At 35.6% G+C, this 23,197-nt stretch overlaps 1 protein-coding gene and 1 long non-coding RNA gene across 4 annotated transcripts in view; one reads left to right on the plus strand and one right to left on the minus strand.

The window, feature by feature from the left end:
- The window catches only part of elfn2b (extracellular leucine-rich repeat and fibronectin type III domain containing 2b), a 168,094-nt gene that overhangs the window by 19,807 nt on the left and 125,090 nt on the right, over positions 1 to 23,197 (minus strand). Inside the window, exon 3 of one of the 2 annotated variants that reach the window (XM_087244770.1) lies at positions 19,280 to 19,354. The exons of the other annotated variant lie outside the window; for it this stretch is intronic. The gene's annotated coding sequence lies outside the window, so the exon portion shown is untranslated. The remainder of the gene's footprint in view (positions 1 to 19,279; positions 19,355 to 23,197) is intronic. 2 annotated transcript variants of the gene reach the window in all.
- Positions 9,452 to 15,736, plus strand: LOC141381355 (uncharacterized). Of its 2 annotated transcripts, XR_015480988.1 has the most exons (10): positions 9,452 to 9,507; positions 9,825 to 9,931; positions 10,775 to 10,901; positions 11,077 to 11,162; positions 12,935 to 13,063; positions 13,381 to 13,487; positions 14,331 to 14,457; positions 14,633 to 14,718; positions 15,053 to 15,095; positions 15,193 to 15,736. It is a non-coding gene; the product is annotated as an uncharacterized LOC141381355 (long non-coding RNA). The 2 variants fall into 2 exon arrangements; XR_015480989.1 differs by lacking the exons at positions 12,935 to 13,063; positions 13,381 to 13,487; positions 14,331 to 14,457; ... (1 more) ...; positions 15,053 to 15,095; positions 15,193 to 15,736 and adding exons at positions 11,497 to 11,539; positions 11,637 to 12,180.

The raw sequence follows: 23,197 nt of genomic DNA on the forward strand, positions 1-23,197 counted from the left end.
ACCAATGCAGTATGGCACATTTAATGCTATTTGAGTCATTAACAATCTGTTTGTTTTGTCAGAATTAATGATGGATTTTTTTTATTACCAAACCATCCACTCTACAGCTACTCATAGTTAATGATGATTAATAAAGCAAATGAAAATTGATAAATATAAAAATTAATAGAAATAAAGTGTGAAACGGAAAGATGAATAAGCATTGATTTGATCATTTACATAAAACCTACCCTGTTTAGATGGTTTAGATATCAAATATTTCTTACAGTGAGCTTGAAAGCAATTATCTTGTTCACAAATTAGAAACTACTTGAGTAAGTACTTGAACATGTTTTTTTTATAAAATGCAAAAGAACAAAACGTATGATAGTATGCTTAGGAATGTAAATAAATAGTTTTACAAAATTAAATAAACATATTCAAGTAAAAATGCATGTGCCAACCACATGATTTCTAAGATGTAAATGCAAACATCTATGCATTCAAAGGTTAATACTGAGTATATACTTACTACTGTAAATGTCCAAGCTGACAAAAATGCACACTTATCATTGGCTGTTTAGACTGGATAAATTCTCTATTATAAGCACACTAATGGAAAACTATTCATAAGCAATGAACTACACTGTGTCTGATCTTGCCTAGGGCACTTTATGAAGCAGTTGCCATTGGGAAAAAGAAAATGCATGATGCCTCTGACTGATACGAAGTACAGTAACAAATTCTGCATTTGATCTTCTGTGGCTGTAGTAAAAAAAATCCATGGCTAACCAAGCAAACTGATGCCTCACACACACATAGCCGAGCACTAAGCCGTGTCTATCTCCTAAGGAAAGGGGCTGTTCGCGGGATGGCTGCCCGCTCTATTGAGACAACCCCTTCTGTGGAGAGCTTTGGCCTAGCAGGGGAATCCAGACGCCAGGGATGAGACCGGGGCAACACTCACTGCCACATGAGACAGACGGAAGAGAATGGATAAAGAAGAAAATGAGTTCTGCATGTCCCATCATGCCTCGCTAAAGGACGGAGCTCTGTGACCCAGTTCCCAGCATCTCAGGTGCCCACAGAGAGAGACGAGGAATGTCCCAAATCCTGCATTTAACTGCACCAGAGAGTTTTTAGCATACATTCCTGCCCTTCACCTACACTTCATGACACACATGCCTCGCGCTTCACACTCCAGCTCACAACTTTCAGCTCTTCGACTTTGCATTTTCTGTCTGCAGGGCAGTATTTAACTCGTATAATCCAGAAACACTCAGCTCATACCGAAGTAGTTTAGCTTACATAATTCATCCCACAGGGTGAGACTGACAGTAGTTCTTTTACATTTCAAAAATCACAAACTCTTTTCCCACATGCACGACTGCTGGATAGCAGCACCGATTTAATAGCTGCGAATGTCTTGAAAGTCGAGGCCTAGGGGTTTGGTGCTAATGTGGGCGCTTAAGGCTCAAGTTCAACACACACTGACTCATTGTCAGCGTTGACCCTGTCATTTCTGTGTGTGCCCATTCATAAAAATGCCAAAGAACTAAAATCAGTGATGACAATGATGATGACAAATCTGAAGTTCCTTCACATTTCCAGATACTCACGGCCCTTAAATTTGATCAAGAAACACAAGTATGCATGCTAGGACAATAGCTGATAATTTTTTAAAGAAACATTAACTCAACTGTGCACATACAGTGCTCAACATATATAAGTACACCCCTCACCAATCTCTCTTTTACATTCATATTTTTAATAGGAAGCTCTACAATATTATATTTGTGCATACAGTATAGAGTACAGTAGTCAGTACTGAAGCAAAATCTAGAGCTTATCTAACAAAATAACTTAGGATAACAGTCCAAAAATTAGTACACCCAATGTTATAAAAAATTATTAAATACAAATTTTAAAAACAAGAAGAATCGAGAGAAGCATAAAAAAATAAAAAAATCTAAATTTAGTTTTAATATTTTTTTTGCAATATTTTGATTGAATTTAATTGTACTATCTTTCAATTTCTAAATATGTTTGGTGACCAAAATTTTATTGTAATGAATATCTCTGATTAATAAATCTGTTTTGTTTAAATACAACAAAATACTTTGCCTATATTGACTGATAAATAGAGAAAAATATTCATTTTCAAATTGGGCTGTACTCAATGATGCTGAGCACTGTATGGTCCTGCAGTCCAACATTATTGTGTTGATTGCCAAGCACTTGCTTATGCCAATACCAAAACACGTAATGCACATGCACATTGTTTTTTTTTTATCTTTTTTTTAATAGTTTACACAGAGGCAATGATGGCATCATCAAAGACAAAAATAATGTTTTAGGAAAAAGCCAAAACCAATAGAACTTGCTTGGCAATACAGTGCTGCATTATTCGAATCCAGTAACTGTGATGAAGTGAATTTAACAATTGCTACTATCTGACTTATGGTTGCAAAGCGGTGACATTTGAATTTTCAATTCTGATCATCACACTGTGCTCATACCAGCTAATTCTTCCTGTCAATAGCTAAAATAACCCTGCTTTGGTTGTATAACACAGCCCTTTCTCTATTACAAAAAACAAAACAAGCAGCACATGGAGGAGCTGCTCATGCTGGCAAACTCTTCTCACTGACTCAAATTTCATGATCCAGCTTTTCTTTTGTCAATGTTATGGCAACAGTGCAGCGATACCAAATGCTCATTAATGAGAAGATGAACATATAAGAGAGAGAGAAAAATAACAATTAGACTATTTGTGCTACAATGACTATAATATGGTTTTCTTAATATCAGGAATGCAGTCATGCACTTAATACATTGTTTCAAATAGCAGAGAAAGACATATTAACTTTTCAGCAATGATGGCAGTAATATATTTACTGGAAAAGACATTTTTATTACACCTATTAATATGTGTAGATCATAAAATCACGTAATGAGCTAAAGACATTGTTTATATTATATTTACTCACCCTCACCCTGAATTGGTTCAAACCTTTTCCATAAAAAAGAGAAGTTTATTAGGATGTTCATGATGCTCTTTACCATACAGTGAAAATAGAAAAAGATCTAGGACAATAGTGTTTCTCATTTACTGTCATTTGACAGCAGCTTGGACCAATCAAATTAGTAAATAAACATCTGAAAAAAGAAATGAACAATGATAGAATTTTAATTAAATGAACTTCTGTAATTAGCAGAAAGCCATCCTACACTCATTGGAAATATTCTGCCTCTATTTGTGCAAACTTGTAAAAACACAGACAATTTACATCAGGTTTCAGCTGAAATGAATAGGCAGCAGCAAAACAACAAGATTTGTCTTTTTTAGAAAATGCTGATTAGAATGGATAGATAGTCAACGAATGAAGGAATACTTTTGCATAGTTCCTTATAAAATAAATTATGATATAAAACATTTTAAAAGAATTATATGTAAACTAATACATTTTAGAGTTTGCATCAATCACATATATGGCTGTTTTGATATACAGTGTAAAAAAGGTCAGTTAATTAACAGTTACCCTGCATTTTGTGATTTCTGAGTTATACAGTTTGAACTTTGTTTGAACTACTAAAATGTGTACATAACTACCTAAAAACTAGAATAAAAGTCACTCAAGGTCTCAAATGCTATTTGGAAATATAAATATTCCAGTAATGGACAAATAATAATTAACATACATAAATACAACTTGCTCAGAAGCAGAGACAAACAAGGTGAAGCAGCATGGTTGTTTTATATGTATCTCACTTTTGCTTTGTTAAATTATTGGTTAGGTTTTATAGACGGTTTAGTGTAGGTGGTATGTTAATTTAAAACTTGATACAGCATTACCCTTTTAATGCTACTCAACATTAATTTCATTTCTGAACTTCTTTAATAAAAAAATGCTAATAAAACTGCATTTGTATAAAATGCTGCTGGTTTAAAACGTCTTGGTTTTAAACCACTATGAAATGTGCTACAAGCATATTTGAAATTATGGAATGGCATAAAAAGTATGTTAGTTTTTATTTTCTAAATATTTTCAAAAAATTATTTTCATCATTCGGTATTCTATTTAATTTATTTTTAAAATTATTTAAAAAAAAAAAAGGTGCAAAAATTAGCTTTTATCAACGGTTTAAATTTAAATGACATATGAATGGATTTGCATTTGCAATTTGCGAATTTAAACCTGTTTTGTGTGCTTTAGAACTAACTAGAACAAAACAAGCAGTTCTGTAGAACTAAATGTGCCGTATGAACTGAACTGATTTCACACTGATAATAATCATTCTTGATTATTGCTGGTTTTCTTATTAACCTATTTTTATGCATTTTTATAGTTCTATGGAATATTGTTTAGGCATCAAAGTGTTTTAAACCCAAATATGCAATAGAGAAAATAAGAAATAGCGTATAGTGAACATTTGGACAAAAAAAAAAAAAAGTGCAGCCGAATGTCCCTAAAGGAAGAGAAGTCAACACAGATAGATGAACAAAAAGACTCTCAGGTCTAGCATTCAGCACAGCTTGAGCCGAAAGCAGCTGTCTGTGTGCATATGAATGTTCTAAGAGAGTTTCTCCTAAATCTGCTTGAGTGTTTTTGAGTGTGCTTACAATCATACTTATGAGTGTGTGTGTGCGCGTTTTTGTGACATATGGACACAAATTTATAAAATGAAATAGGTATGACATAGCTATTACAAGGAGGAAGGGAATTATAAGGAAACAGCACCATGGACAGCAATTTTTTCAACAGGGGCTCACTGGAAATACAATCTCCATTTTGTGAAACCCCAAAAGTGTACTTTAACAAATGTTTGACTGCAATTCTTAGGAAAAATCAATGCTACAGGTCAGAATGATGGCAAAAGCTTTTGTTCCTTTTCACAGTAATGGTATTTACACATTATCAACAAATAAATAATTATTTTCATGACTTTTTCAACTTTTCTGGCATGGTCAGTTTGCTTCGTAGCTCACTTTGTACAGTGTTTGGTTTGAGTTTGGTCAAGCACAGTTTCACAAATGAGATGGAAGCAATGTAAAATCAAGGTAAATCTACATGGTCACAGTGACCTTTTCTCGGATGCTTACTTCTGAAAAAAAAAAACAAAAAAAAACTTTTAGTTGGGTTTAGAGAAGGTTTTAGCTCAGTGGTTCACTATGTGAGCTTCTCGTAGACGTGTACAAAAAGAATGTGTATCTTAAACCATTTGTACCCTAAGTAATGTTAAATGTAGACAACAACCACTGGTAGATTTGTAATCTGAAACGTGCACCAAAACGTACCTTAAGAAACACATTTTACGTTTTGCAAAACGCATGTATTTTCCTATAAGCCTGGGCTGAATGTTTTAAGCCGCTTATAAAACATAGATTTATTTATTTATTTATTTATTTATTTATTTATTTATTTATTTATTTTTTTTTTTTTTTGTGAAAGTAAATTTATACAAACTTTACAGTAAGGCGTAGTTGGTGAAGGGTAATAGAAAATGCAGTTTGTACAATAAAAAAACTAATCACTGTGTGTGTGTGTGTGTGTGTGTGTGTGTGCGCGCATGCGTTGATGTTTTTAATTGTGCGTACCTGCGTGGTCGTATTGGCTTGTCTTGTTATCCACAGAGGGCTTTGACAGGGTTAGACTGTAGCTGACTGTCTGTCTAAGGCTCTGCAGGAGAAATACCCGCTATATGTCACTGTCAGGCCTGGCTGCTCTGTCAACCAAGCATCCAACCAATCCAGTCAATATGATCCTATTACAATCCTCACGCTATCGGGCTTAAAGATCATCACATGCATGTAACTCCACTACTGTTCCAGTGCACTATGCTAGCTTTTAAATAGTTCCACATACATGACAGTATGCGGATAATTATATATATTACATTGTCTATAAGGAACATTGTCTTGTAAGTGATATCCTGTAATTAGAAGACCGTATGTTATAAAGTAACTTTCATATACTGTAAGTGAGCACTTGCATTGAGATAAGAACCATGAATTAAAGCAAGACACAGGGGCCTTGTTCTTTCGCTTACACTTATTTTAAGGATTTTTAGAAATCTTAGACTGGGGGTATTTAGGTATTTAGATGCCCCTGGATCATAGCTTTAGACCCAACATTCATTAACAAAGAGTTGTAAATAGGAAACTTTATTGCTCCCATAAGCTTTGATTCAAAAGCATATAAATATGTATTAACTACTATAAATAGCTATTTAATTTTTTTTCAAGTGGGTTCAGAAGCTTTTCCTCTGTGTTTTGTGCTGATAAATACTTTATAATCTCTACTAAATGCAGTTTTGGAAGAATGTCGCTCTCAAGAGACATTTGACTTGGATGACAAAGTGCTCCCGCCATGAGAGCAGTCTGGCTGCAGTGCAATCTGAACTGCATGCAATGCTTTTTGATGGGCTCACCTAACCCTACCCCTAACCCTAGCCCCCACAGTGATGTCACTAGCTCTAATGAGTGCATTGTGCCTGACATTGCATCTTTGAGAGATGCAATATCAGCTTGCAACATAAAGGATGCACCCAGATACTACTGGGTGCCCTGCCCTTGACAGAAAACAGCTAAGGCCAGTTTTTCAAATAACCACTTACCTGCGGCTATTGTGGAAATACAATAGTTTTATTATCTTGATGAGTGCTCTTGATGCGGTGTTGGTCTAATTTTCATGTTAGATAAGTTCATTTAGGGTACTTACACAATTTTCTGATCTTTATTTTTCAATTTACTTGCAGACGAACACAGCTATTCAAGTCAAGAAGAGTATGTTCATTTAAAAAATGATGTATAAAGTGTTCAATATAAATACATTGGATTTGCTGTTTTTAACAAATTTTCGATAAGATATCAGCAATTCCTAATATAATTGTCAATTTTTTTACACACACACACACACACACACACACACACACGCACACACACACACACACACACACACACACACACACACACGCACACACACACACACACACACACATACATATATATTATTTTATTATTTTTATTATTATTTTATTGTATATAATGTAGCACCATCTATTTATTTTAATATTTATTTGATTGGATACTGTCAATGGATTTTATTAAATGCAACTACAGCAACAAATTTTCAGCAACCCTACTTCAGTATTTAGTGCAAATAATCCTACATTCAAAAAGCATCTTTCAACAATTAAACTCAAATATTTAATACAATATAATATAATATAATATAATATAATATAATATAATATAATATAATATAATATAATATAATATAATATAATATAATATAATATAATATAATATAAAGTAGTGGGTAGCATGTTCACCTCACAGCAAGAAGGTCGCTGGTTCGACCCCAGATTAATAAAGGGACTAAGCCGAAAAGAAAATAAATGAATGAATAACATAATATAATCAGATTTTTTACATTTATACTGTTGTACTAATGCATTTAATTAAAACATAAAGTACTTGTGTAATATAATTTGCCTAGAAAACATTTTCGGAGATTTTGTAATATTATAGTTCTCATTAAAATGTTTTATGTTCAAGTTGTGTTGTTATTTCAAGATTCTGATAATTACTGTAAGTTTTATTTTTTATTTATACTACCCATCTTTTATTGATTAATTAATTTAGGTTCATTTCAGTTAGCAAAAACTCTGTGGTTTAACTCCATTAGCATATAAATCATTTCAAAAGTGTCATCAGATCTTTGTTGAAATCATTTCAACTGCGAAGACCGTTTACAATTTGAGAAGTACTAAAAAGGCACTGATGATAAGGGTTTCTGTGTGGTTTAAGCCATTTGGGTCAGCCCAAAGGCTCATAGCTGATTAAATTCGCCGAAAAGTGCTGTGAAAATCTATTATTTTAATAACAGCTCTCTCCTGGTGCATTGTTACACATGCTCAAAATGGACTGGAGTCCCTGCAGGAGAGACCATTTAGACACACAGGTTAAAAATGCAATATCTTTTTAAAGTCATAAAACGTTGCAGAGAATTAACGGAAAGAAGCCGAGCAGGGATTCCTTTATCATTCTTTATGATTATTATTGTTCTTTCTTGCTTTTTTCATTATTTACTGTTGCTCACGCTCTTCAATCTATTGTCTACGGCTAATCTGTTTCAGCTTCAGCAATAGAAATTGAATTGTGGCAGAGAGAGAGGCAGTTTGAATGATAGAAGAAAGAGGAAAGAGCCTCCTCCCAGCATCCTTTGCTTCGCTAAGTGATTACTGACCAAGAATGCTAATGAGGAATGAAGGGGTGAGTCACTGCTCTCGTCTACTGAAGCACACGATTATGAGAAAACACGCACACATGCTGGCGCTGACGACAGGTTCCCCCTACACTGCTGAAATATTGGGAAAGCTAGGAGGAAGTACAGTCATTTGTCATGATTCCAGCAGTCAATATACTGCAGTGCGGCCAAACAAATACATATATGTGATTTGTGACTTCTTGTAGGAGTTTTCCAAAATGTGTTGTCAAAATGCTCTTATGCTACTATAATCTGTAATTATCTGTCTTTTAAAAAACAGTAACATTGTTTTACTTTATTACTGTTAGCCATTTTAATATACTTTTAGAATGCAATTTATCATGTCAAAGCTGAATATTCAGCATCTTAAAGACTGCATGAAAGCAAAGTTTACGATGTTTATTTTGCTTGCGCACATTGTTAGTCTTAAAGTGAACAATTTATCTGTGCAAGTAAAAACAAAAACTTTTGCCTCTGCTCGAAACAGTCTTTATCTGGTTTGCTTAATTTAATGTTAGTTTGCTACTTAAAAATGTGAAAAGTGATGTGATTTTTTTATTTACATTTTTTATTTAAAATTAATTGTTGAAAGATAAGAGGAGAAGAGCAAAAAGCTTCGTCCCTATTCAATATTCTGTTTCACTTGTAAATAATCATACTGAAATTAACAACTGCAGAAGCTTGAGGTTTTTCCAGTTCCCTTGTAAAATGCATAGTGTAATCTAAAGCACTACCTTAAATACATCACTGGCTCTTTTGAGTAAAATCGTGCTGAATAAGTTAGCGCTTCATTCCGCGGTGGCAACCCCAGATTAATAAAGGGACTAAGCCGAAAAGAAAATGAATGAATGAATAAAATAATATAATATCATATACTTGCTCCCAGGGTCGTTTATATAGAAGCTGATATTTAGACGCACTGTGTTGATGTTTTGTAACGTCTAATTTTTATGAGGTGAGTTGTTAGCCCTATGCTAAACCCCCAACCTGAAGGGACCAGGACATACACAGCAAATTCATCAGAGTTAAATTCTCGGTGTTAAAGCATTTCAGAGTAAAGTGTTGACGTTAAAGAGTTAGATTTTGATAAATGAATATAATAAGAGTTAGAATTGATTTTATTCAGTGCGAAATCAAGGAGTTATCTTTTCAACACTTGGTGGTGTTATTTCCAACATCCGGGAATTCATGCAGCCCCAGTCACTGAAGAATTTTCCAGACGCCATTTTCCATCTGAGGTTTAGAACAGCAACTGGTGAGTCAAACTACCTAAATGTTGGTATTTTACTGACTTTCTTTAAGGAAATACAGTTGTAAACATATTGTTAAGTTAATAACTTTAGAATGGAGTGACAATTTTAAACTTTTGCGGTTCATTCATGGTCGTTTGTGTATCTAGCTTAACTGCATTACTATTGACATCTTTTCAAGAATGTTTTTATAAATGCTCACGCATACATAGTGCATAAAAACATCAAATGTACATGTTCAACACATTTCTGTCACGTTTAATGCCATTTTGTTCGTTACCCATCTGTAAAATAAAATCGACACTTCTCCTTTAATTCGAAGCAAACTAGCGAGGGAATCCCCGGAGCAGCCTAGCCTACTCTGGCCGGATGCTAACAGCAACACTGGACGGTTTCCATAAGCTCAGGAGAGTTTCTAAAACATATCTGGTGAGTAAATGAACATATGCGTACTTGTAAAAGGCTTCCTGACTAAAACATATGATTGTTTGTTATTCGTGTACGTTAATTTGGTTATTTTAAACACCGCGGCCCTTTTAAACTGGTTCATTCGTGGCCGTCATATAACGTTACAGAAGTCTCCCGGAAGTTGCGGGACTAACGTTAACGTTATCCCGCAAATGCACAGAGACTCCCAGATGCCCAAGTAGATGCCCGCAAATGAATGATAATCTCCCGGAAATCGCGCGTCTCCCGCCCGATCATTAAATACTTTGTACACCCCTCTCCACCGCATCCCTCCCAGCTCTTCAGGTACGTCGCGCGCAAGTCACCCCCACCGCTCTTTAGGTACGTCGCGCGCAACTCATTCCATTGCTCTTCAGGTACTCATCTCTCCCGCTACCTCCCGCAAATCGACTCTGTATCCCCCGAAAATGACTTTTCCCAACTCGGGATGTCTGACGTTAGTAAGTTAGGCTATTTATGTAGTCAGGAACATCTTAGTCAAGCTTTTTCTCCCGTATGATATTGTGCTTTAAACTATAGGCTAAACTTAGCATGTAACGTTACTGTACACAACATTTCCGTTTTATTAAAGACAATTTAGTGCGTTGTAAACAGCCACCTGTCTGTAAAATTAATCAACTGATTCATATTTGAGCAGCCTAATGATGATACAGGTTTGATTTGTAGATTTATTATCAATAATCAACATCTGAATCAAAAGATATCTGAAAAAGTGTGAGGCATACTTTGTGATGTTCATCTCTCTTTTTTATCTGAAGGTTATGCATATGTGTTAGATACTAATTTTTTGTTGTTTTTTAACAGCCACAGTTCTCTATACAATAACACAAGACCCTGTGACAGTGGCTGATTAGAGACGGATGGTGTATTTCCAGAGTTGGTGAAATGACCAAGCACACCTTCTTGGTCATATGTGGTGATAATAATGAAGGTATGTTTGATAAAGTTCTGTATTTGTTTCACATAAGCTGAGAGGGTATTAGAGCATTAGAGAATAACAAATGACATGAAGGTGATAAGTTTTGTATTGTGGGTGAACTGTTACTTAAATAATGTTTTGCTCTTTGCTTTGCACTTTTTCTCTTCTGCTTATCCTAATATTTTAGATTATATTTAGACCTGAAACATCTGCTAGACTCCAGTAAAGGTGGCGTCAATACTGGACCTGAAAGGGCCTAACAAGTTGAATCTGGTAAAGAAACGCGCACGCACGCACACACACACACACGCACACACACACACACGCACACACACACACGCACGCACACGCTTACAGAAAACTGTAAATTTATGAATATTTTTTACACTGTGGCCAATATTTTGGGGAAGTCAGCATCACTAAATGATATAAAAGATTTTGAGCTCCTCTAAATTTTGCTCCAAGTGTTGTGTTAAATTGAGGATTCTGGACTGACAGCTGCCTGTTTTTCCAGTTCTAGTCATAGTGTTTAACCTAATTGTTTTTGTAGATCCAACAGTGATGTATGTGTTTTTTCTACTTTTCCATATCCTGTCACCTCAACTAGCTGGGAGAGTCAAGTTGTGGATCATCATGAAGATTTTCAAAAGGTGAGTTTAGATTTCTTGAATGTTTCATTTACTTTAAATGTTCTTTTAAATATATCATAGAATTTGATTGCAATTTGTTTTCAAACATTTTTCTTAGTCATGCTGGAGTCTTGAAGAGTTCTTAGATGAGCTTCACCCTATATCCGTGCATCAGGAACCACCAGACGAGCGATCAGCAGCTACTACATCGTCATGGATAAAAAGGTCATCCTGTGGCTGGGAAGCACTTCATTCACAGGACATGCTTGATGAGATTTCCTAGCTCCAGTTTGTTTTCACACAAGTTTACAGCATTTATACCTTCATTTAAACTGCTGTGTTTGATATGGAGGACCAAGGAAACACCAGCAGTGAAAGATTTGCACGCCAAGTTGTTTAAAATTTAATTTCAGAAGAAAACTATGCATTCAAAAGAAAACTATGAGTGACGCTATATTGAACTTTCAAATTGCTCTGATGAAACATCAAGTTTGGACCAAAGGACTGAAACAGCCTTTTTGAGCACTGGTCATACATATTCTGTTGATACTGTCTGTACTAATAAAACATTTAAAGCATATTTGACATTGTTGCATTTTAAAATCTGAATGAATTGTTGAAGTGGTGAATGTTTTCAAATAAAATGTTTTTTTCTTTTGTAATTTACAGTCTATTTGACCTTTTTACCATATTTACACTCAAGAGAGTTGAATAAAATAACAATATATTACACCAGGCGGTGTTAAATATAGTTACTTTTTTAACTCTGCCCAGAGTTAAAATTAACCCTTACTTCGGTGTCAATGTGCCAACCCTTTTGAAAGTGTTGATTTAACTCTGTTTTGAGTGGACCCCATGAGACACTTTCAAAGTGTTGAAATTAACACCCATAGAGTTGTTTTGGGTCCCCATATTTTGCTGTGTACACATATACAGTACAGACAATTTAGTTGACCCAATTCACCTATATTGCATGTCTTTGGACTGTGAGCAAAACCCAGAGGAATCCCACACAATCATGGGGAGAACATGCAAACTCCACTCAGAAATGCCAACTGACCCAGCTGGGGACCCAGTTGGGGCTTGAACCAGTGACCTTCTTGCTGTGAGGTGACAGCATTACCCACTGCGCCACCCCATATAATATAATATAATATAATATAATATAATATAATATAATATAATATAATATAATATAATAATGTACTTTTTTCTTCACAAGTAGAACATTAATTATTTTTTGAGCATTTATATACATATACACACACACACATTATATATATATATATATATATACACAGCAAATTCATCAGAGTTAAATTCTCGGTGTTAAAGCATTTCAGAGTAAAGTGTTGACGTTAAAGAGTTAGATTTTGATAAATGAATATAATAAGAGTTAGAATTGATTTTATTCAGTGCGAAATCAAGGAGTTATCTTTTCAACACTTGGTGGTGTTATTTCCAACATCCGGGAATTCATGCAGCCCCAGTCACTGAAGAATTTTCCAGACGCCATTTTCCATCTGAGGTTTAGAACAGCAACTGGTGAGTCAAACTACCTAAATGTTGGTATTTTACTGACTTTCTTTAAGGAAATACAGTTGTAAACATATTGTTAAGTTAATAACTTTAGAATGGAGTGACAATTTTAAACTTTTGCGGTTCATTCATGGTCGTTTGTGTATCTAGCTTAACTGCATTACTATTGACATCTTTTCAAGAATGTTTTTATAAATGCTCACGCATACATAGTGCATAAAAACATCAAATGTACATGTTCAACACATTTCTGTCACGTTTAATGCCATTTTGTTCGTTACCCATCTGTAAAATAAAATCGACACTTCTCCTTTAATTCGAAGCAAACTAGCGAGGGAATCCCCGGAGCAGCCTAGCCTACTCTGGCCGGATGCTAACAGCAACACTGGACGGTTTCCATAAGCTCAGGAGAGTTTCTAAAACATATCTGGTGAGTAAATGAACATATGCGTACTTGTAAAAGGCTTCCTGACTAAAACATATGATTGTTTGTTATTCGTGTACGTTAATTTGGTTATTTTAAACACCGCGGCCCTTTTAAACTGGTTCATTCGTGGCCGTCATATAACGTTACAGAAGTCTCCCGGAAGTTGCGGGACTAACGTTAACGTTATCCCGCAAATGCACAGAGACTCCCAGATGCCCAAGTAGATGCCCGCAAATGAATGATAATCTCCCGGAAATCGCGCGTCTCCCGCCCGATCATTAAATACTTTGTACACCCCTCTCCACCGCATCCCTCCCAGCTCTTCAGGTACGTCGCGCGCAAGTCACCCCCACCGCTCTTTAGGTACGTCGCGCGCAACTCATTCCATTGCTCTTCAGGTACTCATCTCTCCCGCTACCTCCCGCAAATCGACTCTGTATCCCCCGAAAATGACTTTTCCCAACTCGGGATGTCTGACGTTAGTAAGTTAGGCTATTTATGTAGTCAGGAACATCTTAGTCAAGCTTTTTCTCCCGTATGATATTGTGCTTTAAACTATAGGCTAAACTTAGCATGTAACGTTACTGTACACAACATTTCCGTTTTATTAAAGACAATTTAGTGCGTTGTAAACAGCCACCTGTCTGTAAAATTAATCAACTGATTCATATTTGAGCAGCCTAATGATGATACAGGTTTGATTTGTAGATTTATTATCAATAATCAACATCTGAATCAAAAGATATCTGAAAAAGTGTGAGGCATACTTTGTGATGTTCATCTCTCTTTTTTATCTGAAGGTTATGCATATGTGTTAGATACTAATTTTTTGTTGTTTTTTAACAGCCACAGTTCTCTATACAATAACACAAGACCCTGTGACAGTGGCTGATTAGAGACGGATGGTGTATTTCCAGAGTTGGTGAAATGACCAAGCACACCTTCTTGGTCATATGTGGTGATAATAATGAAGGTATGTTTGATAAAGTTCTGTATTTGTTTCACATAAGCTGAGAGGGTATTAGAGCATTAGAGAATAACAAATGACATGAAGGTGATAAGTTTTGTATTGTGGGTGAACTGTTACTTAAATAATGTTTTGCTCTTTGCTTTGCACTTTTTCTCTTCTGCTTATCCTAATATTTTAGATTATATTTAGACCTGAAACATCTGCTAGACTCCAGTAAAGGTGGCGTCAATACTGGACCTGAAAGGGCCTAACAAGTTGAATCTGGTAAAGAAACGCGCACGCACGCACACACACACACACGCACACACACACACACGCACACACACACACGCACGCACACGCTTACAGAAAACTGTAAATTTATGAATATTTTTTACACTGTGGCCAATATTTTGGGGAAGTCAGCATCACTAAATGATATAAAAGATTTTGAGCTCCTCTAAATTTTGCTCCAAGTGTTGTGTTAAATTGAGGATTCTGGACTGACAGCTGCCTGTTTTTCCAGTTCTAGTCATAGTGTTTAACCTAATTGTTTTTGTAGATCCAACAGTGATGTATGTGTTTTTTCTACTTTTCCATATCCTGTCACCTCAACTAGCTGGGAGAGTCAAGTTGTGGATCATCATGAAGATTTTCAAAAGGTGAGTTTAGATTTCTTGAATGTTTCATTTACTTTAAATGTTCTTTTAAATATATCATAGAATTTGATTGCAATTTGTTTTCAAACATTTTTCTTAGTCATGCTGGAGTCTTGAAGAGTTCTTAGATGAGCTTCACCCTATATCCGTGCATCAGGAACCACCAGACGAGCGATCAGCAGCTACTACATCGTCATGGATAAAAAGGTCATCCTGTGGCTGGGAAGCACTTCATTCACAGGACATGCTTGATGAGATTTCCTAGCTCCAGTTTGTTTTCACACAAGTTTACAGCATTTATACCTTCATTTAAACTGCTGTGTTTGATATGGAGGACCAAGGAAACACCAGCAGTGAAAGATTTGCACGCCAAGTTGTTTAAAATTTAATTTCAGAAGAAAACTATGCATTCAAAAGAAAACTATGAGTGACGCTATATTGAACTTTCAAATTGCTCTGATGAAACATCAAGTTTGGACCAAAGGACTGAAACAGCCTTTTTGAGCACTGGTCATACATATTCTGTTGATACTGTCTGTACTAATAAAACATTTAAAGCATATTTGACATTGTTGCATTTTAAAATCTGAATGAATTGTTGAAGTGGTGAATGTTTTCAAATAAAATGTTTTTTTCTTTTGTAATTTACAGTCTATTTGACCTTTTTACCATATTTACACTCAAGAGAGTTGAATAAAATAACAATATATTACACCAGGCGGTGTTAAATATAGTTACTTTTTTAACTCTGCCCAGAGTTAAAATTAACCCTTACTTCGGTGTCAATGTGCCAACCCTTTTGAAAGTGTTGATTTAACTCTGTTTTGAGTGGACCCCATGAGACACTTTCAAAGTGTTGAAATTAACACCCATAGAGTTGTTTTGGGTCCCCATATTTTGCTGTGTATATATATATATATATATATATATATATATATATATATATATATATATATATATATATATATATATATATATATTTATTTATTTATTTATTTATTTATTTATTTATTTATTTATTTTGTAGTTTTGAAAATGCAACAGCACATACAGTACAGACGAACATACAGACTAAATAAAATGAATGAGTCCTGGCCATTGAGGTATCCTAAAGAAAATCAATGGATCTGTGAAACTGAAAATTACTAACAACAGTATTACCTTCAACCCTCAGTTTCAGCAGATGTTCCTGAGAGCATTTGTGACAGTGTGGAGAACGAGCTTACTGTTGCATATTGACATATGTGTGGGTGCAGACACATGACCATAACAATGCATCATGAAGAGAGTCACTGGAATCAATTTTACTTTACTGTATGTTTAATAGTCAATATGTAATGTGCAGTGGTCCTAAAACGAAACCCTGTGGGACTGTGTGATTATTTTATTTCTCGATAAGTATACATTTTATTTTATTTATACCGTGAATGTGTTATTTTTTACTCTCAAAGTGATGGCAGGATTTCCATCCAATAAATTTGTTTAGCACCAACTAATAGTAGTTTTAACACAATTAAATGCAATTGAGTTGGTCAAATATGATTTTATCAAATAAAAGTTTATATAAATTCATATTTTTATTTAACTTAAACTCAATGTCTGATAATATTATGTATGTCATGTGCCGTACATTTTGAAGTCTCTTAGTTTTATTTGATGTTATCCTAAATTAACTAAAAAGCCATTTTAAGCATATTTTAATATACAGTTGATTGAGACTGATCTCAGAACTATTTTTAGGACAGTTATTGCTGACTGAGCAAAACAACAAACAGCATGGGTGCTTCGGCAAGATGGTCATCTCAAAACTCAAAAAGAATTACATGAAAATCTTCTAAATATTCAAACTAAAGTGAAGATTAAACTCTAATAAGTATTTCTGTTAACTTTAAACTCCTAAGATTAATTTATTGTCAACATTTCCCTCTCTCAATTAAAGCATGCTGGGAACAAAAAATCCCCTAACCTGTTAGTCGGACCAACACAATTCCTTCATGTTGTCCAAAAACAAAACATTTAAGTTAACTTAATAGTTTACAAATTTAAGTGGACTGAACAAAAAATGTCAAAGAAATTACAAGAATTGTGTTGTTTCAGCTCATTTAAAGCTGTTTAAGTCCTGTAATTCCAATCTTGTAATAGTTTGAACAAGCAGCAATAATCATATTTTGAGTGTGACCATTGGCTTGCTTTTTATAAATCACAAATCAAGTACACTGCAATGAGCTTTAATAAAAAGTAATATAAACTAAAAATACAGAGTTTCAAAAGCAGCTGCTCAGTAGCAATGAAGCACAATCACAGCATTTGTTCCTGTGAAACAAAATTTAGGTGTGCAAGAGTGAAAGCGTTCCCTCTCGATCTGTTTTTAACAGCGCCTTCATTTCTTTCTCTCTGCATCAGCATCCACATCTTAAGAGCCCCTTTCTATTCTTCCCATGTCTTCACCTATTTCCCTTCTCCCATTCTGTCTCTCCTCCTTCCCCCTTGAGGCACACAGCACACTCTGATAATGATGGCTCTTATTAATTCTCTTTTCCGTGGTGTATCAGAAAGGCACTGTTCCAGAGGGAGAGCTGAGAGTTGTGCTCTGACTTTGATAGATCGTCGGCTATTAGTGGGTGGATCCCAGCATACAATCCTCCTCTGTGACATGCAAACACACACATACACACACACTGCTACCTGCCATGGAAGTCCAAGCCAATGGCAGACAAGCACAGTGGGGGAATACCTCACTAATCTGTCTGCCACGCATCCCAAACCAAGTGAACAGCGCTGAGCTCTGAATATTTGCCTGATAGCACAGGCGCAGTGACTAATGGCGTATTGAAAATGTATGACGACATTCAGCGATGGAGAAAGAACATGACATAACAGAAACCAAACCCTCACTTTTCTGAGCCAAGGGAGCAATGATGCTGTTACAGATTTATTGGGTTACTTTTGAAATATAATAGGGATTATATGCAGCGAGCTGGTCATTACTGCTAAATAACCTCCAGCGGAACTATTTGGATCCTGATGTGAAGCTTATTACTTTCCAAATAAATGGACATGAGTTGAAATTATTATTTTATTATGTAACACATTTTATCATGAGAAGAAATAAAGTGGAGAGCGAGACAGGAGCAAAGAAACAAATGCAGCTGTGGAGGAAATCAATTATTTGGGCTGACAGTCAATTACACAGTTTCACAGCCATTATGTAAGAGATAACGTACAGTCAGCTAGTTATTATTGTCACTGAATATTTGTTAAGTAAACAAATAGGCAGAGTTAGTTTGAACACTTTATTTTGATTGTCCGTTTGAGTATTAGTAGATTGTCTGCTTAATATCCGTTCATACTGCTCCTTCAACAGACATTTAACTGAATATAAGAAACTTTGCAGGTCAACTTACACTAACCCTTATCCTATAACCCAACCTTAAGTCTTATTATAATGAGAATTAGTTGGCATGTAGATCTAATGTATAAACAAATGACTAATTGTTTGTAACTATGGCCCCGTACATTAATCTCCATTGCAAGTTTGCAGTACGTTTCTTAACAGGCTGCTTATACAAAGTCCTCCAATTTGCTTTAAAAATTTGTCCCAAATTTATCTAACCACCTCCAAGTCTTCACTCCTCTTAACTCATTCTGGTGAGTGACTTTTACAGACGTTACATATAAATCTTTTTTTTTTTTACGCTTCGAACTCACTCAACTTAGGATAAGGAGAGAGAGAGAGAGAGATCATAAAATTAAAGAGAAGACTGAACTCTTTTTTTGAGCAATGTATATAAACCGACTTGCACGTTATCTTAAAACTTAAAAAAGGCCTAAAATGTACAAAACAATCAGTCTGGCAACAAAACAAACTTCAACAATATTACAGTTATACTGAAATCTTAAGAGAACAAGAGTGTCTCACAAATGAAGTAGCATTGTGGGCCATCTGGGTGCTTCAGTACTGCCATAAGGACAGACTGACCTCTGAACAGAATGAGAGAAGGTGATTAAAACAGACAGACTGAGTGAGAAAGAGCAAAAGAATGATTAAAAAAGAGAGGGGGGGGGGGGGGTTGAGATTTGTAGTGAACGAGTGTGTGTGGGAGATGAGATGTCTCTAAGCAGAATTTTCTCTCTGACTGGAGATGACAGACAGGAAAATGCTCCTCATACCCTGAGGCCACACTCACCAATCAGAGCGACACCGCTGAGGTCAAACGCATTGCCAGCCTTATCGGATCAAAGCTTTGTGGGAAACCTGAACACTGATACAGGAGAGAGAGAGAGAGAGAGAGAGAGAGAGAGAGAGAGAGAGAGAGGAAGATCTTACTGGGGGAATGTGTGTGCTGCTGTGTGTTAGCAGTTCAGTTTGTGCACTCCTGCCACTGTCTGAGAAACCCACAATGACCCGCTCCACTATCTCCAACACACAACTGGAAATCTTTATTTGCAGACTTACTGTTAATATTATCATCATCACCTTTATCCTGTTTTACATATTACAATTAATCTAGAGAGAGAGACAGACAGAGAGAGAGACAGCGAGTACCTTACAATATTTAAACAAGCAATCCCAAATTTTTAGCACATTAAGTTAAGATAAATAGATTCTGTAATCTCGATTTACAATAATACGTTTTACAACTTTTAAGTGGTCATGTGTCAAAAGCATGTTAATGATAGAGAATGGTGATGAGAGAACTGAGAAAACAGGTGGAGGAATTAAAACTTAAAACTTAAGCATAATCAGAGATATGCATAATAAATGTGAGGCTTTTTCAATATTTAGATGTTCAAAATGTGTAAATATATTAATATGAATAGATCGAATAATATTTATATGATTATATAATAAACGATATTATAAAAACATTTATAAAATATTAATAAATAAAATAATATTTATATAGAAATAAATAAATAATATCTAAATGTTATTTACTTATTTATTTTTATTTATTCATTAATATTATTGTTTTTATTATTATATAAAAAATTATTACATTGGAAAAAAGTTTAAACTACTTGTTATAAAGTGTTATATATATATATATATATATATATATATATATATATATATATATATATATATATATATATATATATATATATATATATATATATATATATATATATTTTTTTTTTGCAATAAAAAATTTTATTACACTAATAAGAAGTTAATACAACTAATTATTTTGAGTCAAAGGTACTGAAGTTTACTTTATTAAGAAGTTGTGAATACAAGCTGTTTTAAGTTATGCTCACATAAAATCAATACACTACATTACTTAAAAATGTTAAGGCAATTTTCAAAGTAATGTCAACTTATTACATTTTACAGTGTACCAAAAAAAAAAAAAAAAAACGAAAGTAAACCAAAATTATTTTTGAGATGCTGTGGATTGAGATTGGTTCACTTGTTAGTCTACATAAATAAAGTCTTAATGACAATGACAGACTTTAAAAAAAAAAAAAAAGACAATAAAAAATTTGGTAACACTTTATTTTGATGGTCCATTTGAGTACTAGTAGACTGTCTAGTTAATATCTGTTGATACCGTTACTTTACTTCGACAGACATTTAAAAGCCTATAAGAAACTTTGCAAGTACATGTCAAATTCCCTAACCCTAACCCTAACCCAATTTAACGGTTTACTTCTAGACTAATGAGAATTGGCATGTAGATGCAAAGTAACTTTAACTCAACAAACAGACCATCAAAATTAGGTGTGACCAAAAATCTCAACAACCCAAAACTTTTGAATAGTAGTCAACTTAAAATAATATATTTTTCAGTTTGCATTATGTGAAGTTTAGCTTTAGTTAAAAATCAATATTGTATTTTTAAGCCACACAATCCTTCCTCCTTCACAAACAACAACAACAACAAAAGTTATATAATTGGCAGACCTCCTGCAGTACAGCTTTGGACCCCCTAGGGGCCATGGACTCAGACTGCCTTCAATATTCATAACCTTTTTTTTAGCAGAGACAGCTTCACGTTTGATTGGACAGCCTTCTAAACATAGTCCACAGAAATACAGTGTGTCTAAATGTGTCTGCAGCATACAATATCAGAACCGGTGAGCTGAACTTGAGCTTGATTCCCAATGCATGAAAACAGCTCGCCATGTGTTTCTGCTCTGCAGTCTCATATCACTGAACTGTGTTGGCTCTTTTATTCAGGGGTGATGGTAGAAAACCTGCTAATAAACTAGGGCACTGACTGTCTTCAGGCATAGAGGAGAAAATGAAGAAAACAGAGCAAAGACAGAGATGGGGGGAAGAAGAAAGAAAGGGAGGCAGAACAGAGGAACCAAAACAAGAGAATATAATCAAACTTTAAGTGAAAGACATAAGCTTTATTAAAGGAAGACATCAAACATGAAGACTCAAACTGTTTCCTGCAGTTCTATTGACTAAATGTCAGTGACTGTCCTCAAACACAGATTTTTAATTAACTGCACTCATCAACAGTCTTTCCCAAATACTTTAGCGGATTTCCATATAATAAAACTTGACCAAAATAGCACATTTGGTTTAATGAAAGTTACTGTACATGTGCTTGACAAACTGTCCTTTAAAATGACTTTTTAACATCTTGAGATAGAAAATTTCTGTGCCTGACAATCAGGTTGTCGTGGTCCTAACCTTCGATCACCACACTTTCTACAATGCACTGGCCACTTACAGCTCCCTCTGTGTTTGTTGGGCCTGCAGGAGGATGGTCCCAGGTCGCTCCTTCGGGTTGAGCCCAACCGGGTTCCTTGGTATAAACCAGGCTACCAGGTGCTTACATACAAGCCCCAACCCCAGGTCTGGCTCCAGGGTGGAGCCCCAGAGAGTATGGGAGAGTATGGAACGTGAGATTGAAAGGCGGATTGGAGCAGTGGCAGCAGTAATGTGGTCAATGTATCGGTCCGTTGTTGAAAGAAGACGCTAAGCCGGAAGGCAAAGCTCTTGATTTACCAGTCAATCTACATTCCTACTCTCACCTATGGTCATGAGATTTGGATCACGACCGAAAGGACAAGATCTTGGATACTAGCAGCAGGGCGCACCCTTATAGATAGGTTGAGGAGCTCTGTCACTCGGGTGTAGCTCGGAGTAGAGCCGCTATTCCTTTACATGGAGAGAAGTCAGCTGAGGTGGCTCAGGCATCCTTCTGTTGCCTCTTGAACGCCTACCTAGGGAGGTGTTCCAGGGATGTCACACTGGGAGGAGGCCTCGGGGAAGACCCAGGACATGCTGAAGGGTCTATGTCTCTGGCTGGCCTGGGAACGTTACTGGATCCCCCCGGAAAAGCTGGAGGAAGTGTCTGGGAAGAGGGGTTCTCTCCTAAGACTGTTAACCCTGCGACTCGGCAACGGACTTGGTGGACGAAAATGAGATGAGATGAGATAAAAAAATTGCCAAACATTTTCTGACAGTGTGCAGAAAACCAGACACCTTCTAAACTTAGGTTTTGAGGCTAAGATTCTTCAGAAAAGCAGTTAAACCAAAACAAAAGAACAAAAACGATCCAGTTCAGGGGGAAAAATCATTCAGTTTGCAAACAGTTTGAATTTCGGTCTCTAAGTAGGCCAGAGAAGAATGTGTCAGGAAGAGGACGGGAAAGGAGGGCAGTGTAAAAAGAGAAGATAGAAAGGGAAAGAAGAGAGGATGAAAGAGTAGGAAGCTATAAGAAGAAAAGAGAGCAGATGAGAGATGAGTAACGCCGTGGACTGATGCTGTCCAGCACAAGCAGTGACAACAGGCTACTCTGATCAAGATGCTGGCATTGTGCACACATGAGCTGAATTACACAAAATCATGTCCAGACTGCCATGACTGCCCTAGAAAACTGAGAAATCCTCCTTTGGTGATTACTGTAAAGCAAACAGCAGTTCTTCCGATGTCCTGCTTTGGCCTGAAGAGAGCTGTTAGCATTAGATGACCACATATGCACTCGGACAAAGCTCTGGAAGGGCTTGGTTGATGGCAAAATGTGCTTCACACTGACATGCCTATACACTTAGTGTGTCATTTACCACAAGACACAAAAACGCCAGATGTGAGGTGAGAGGCCAGCAGATGCACTGTCATAATCAGCTTACTGTTTCTTGTT

The sequence above is a fragment of the Danio rerio genome, chromosome 3 (assembly GCF_052040795.2).
Source record: "Danio rerio strain M-AB ecotype USA chromosome 3, GRCz13ab, whole genome shotgun sequence".
NCBI lineage: Eukaryota > Metazoa > Chordata > Actinopteri > Cypriniformes > Danionidae > Danio > Danio rerio.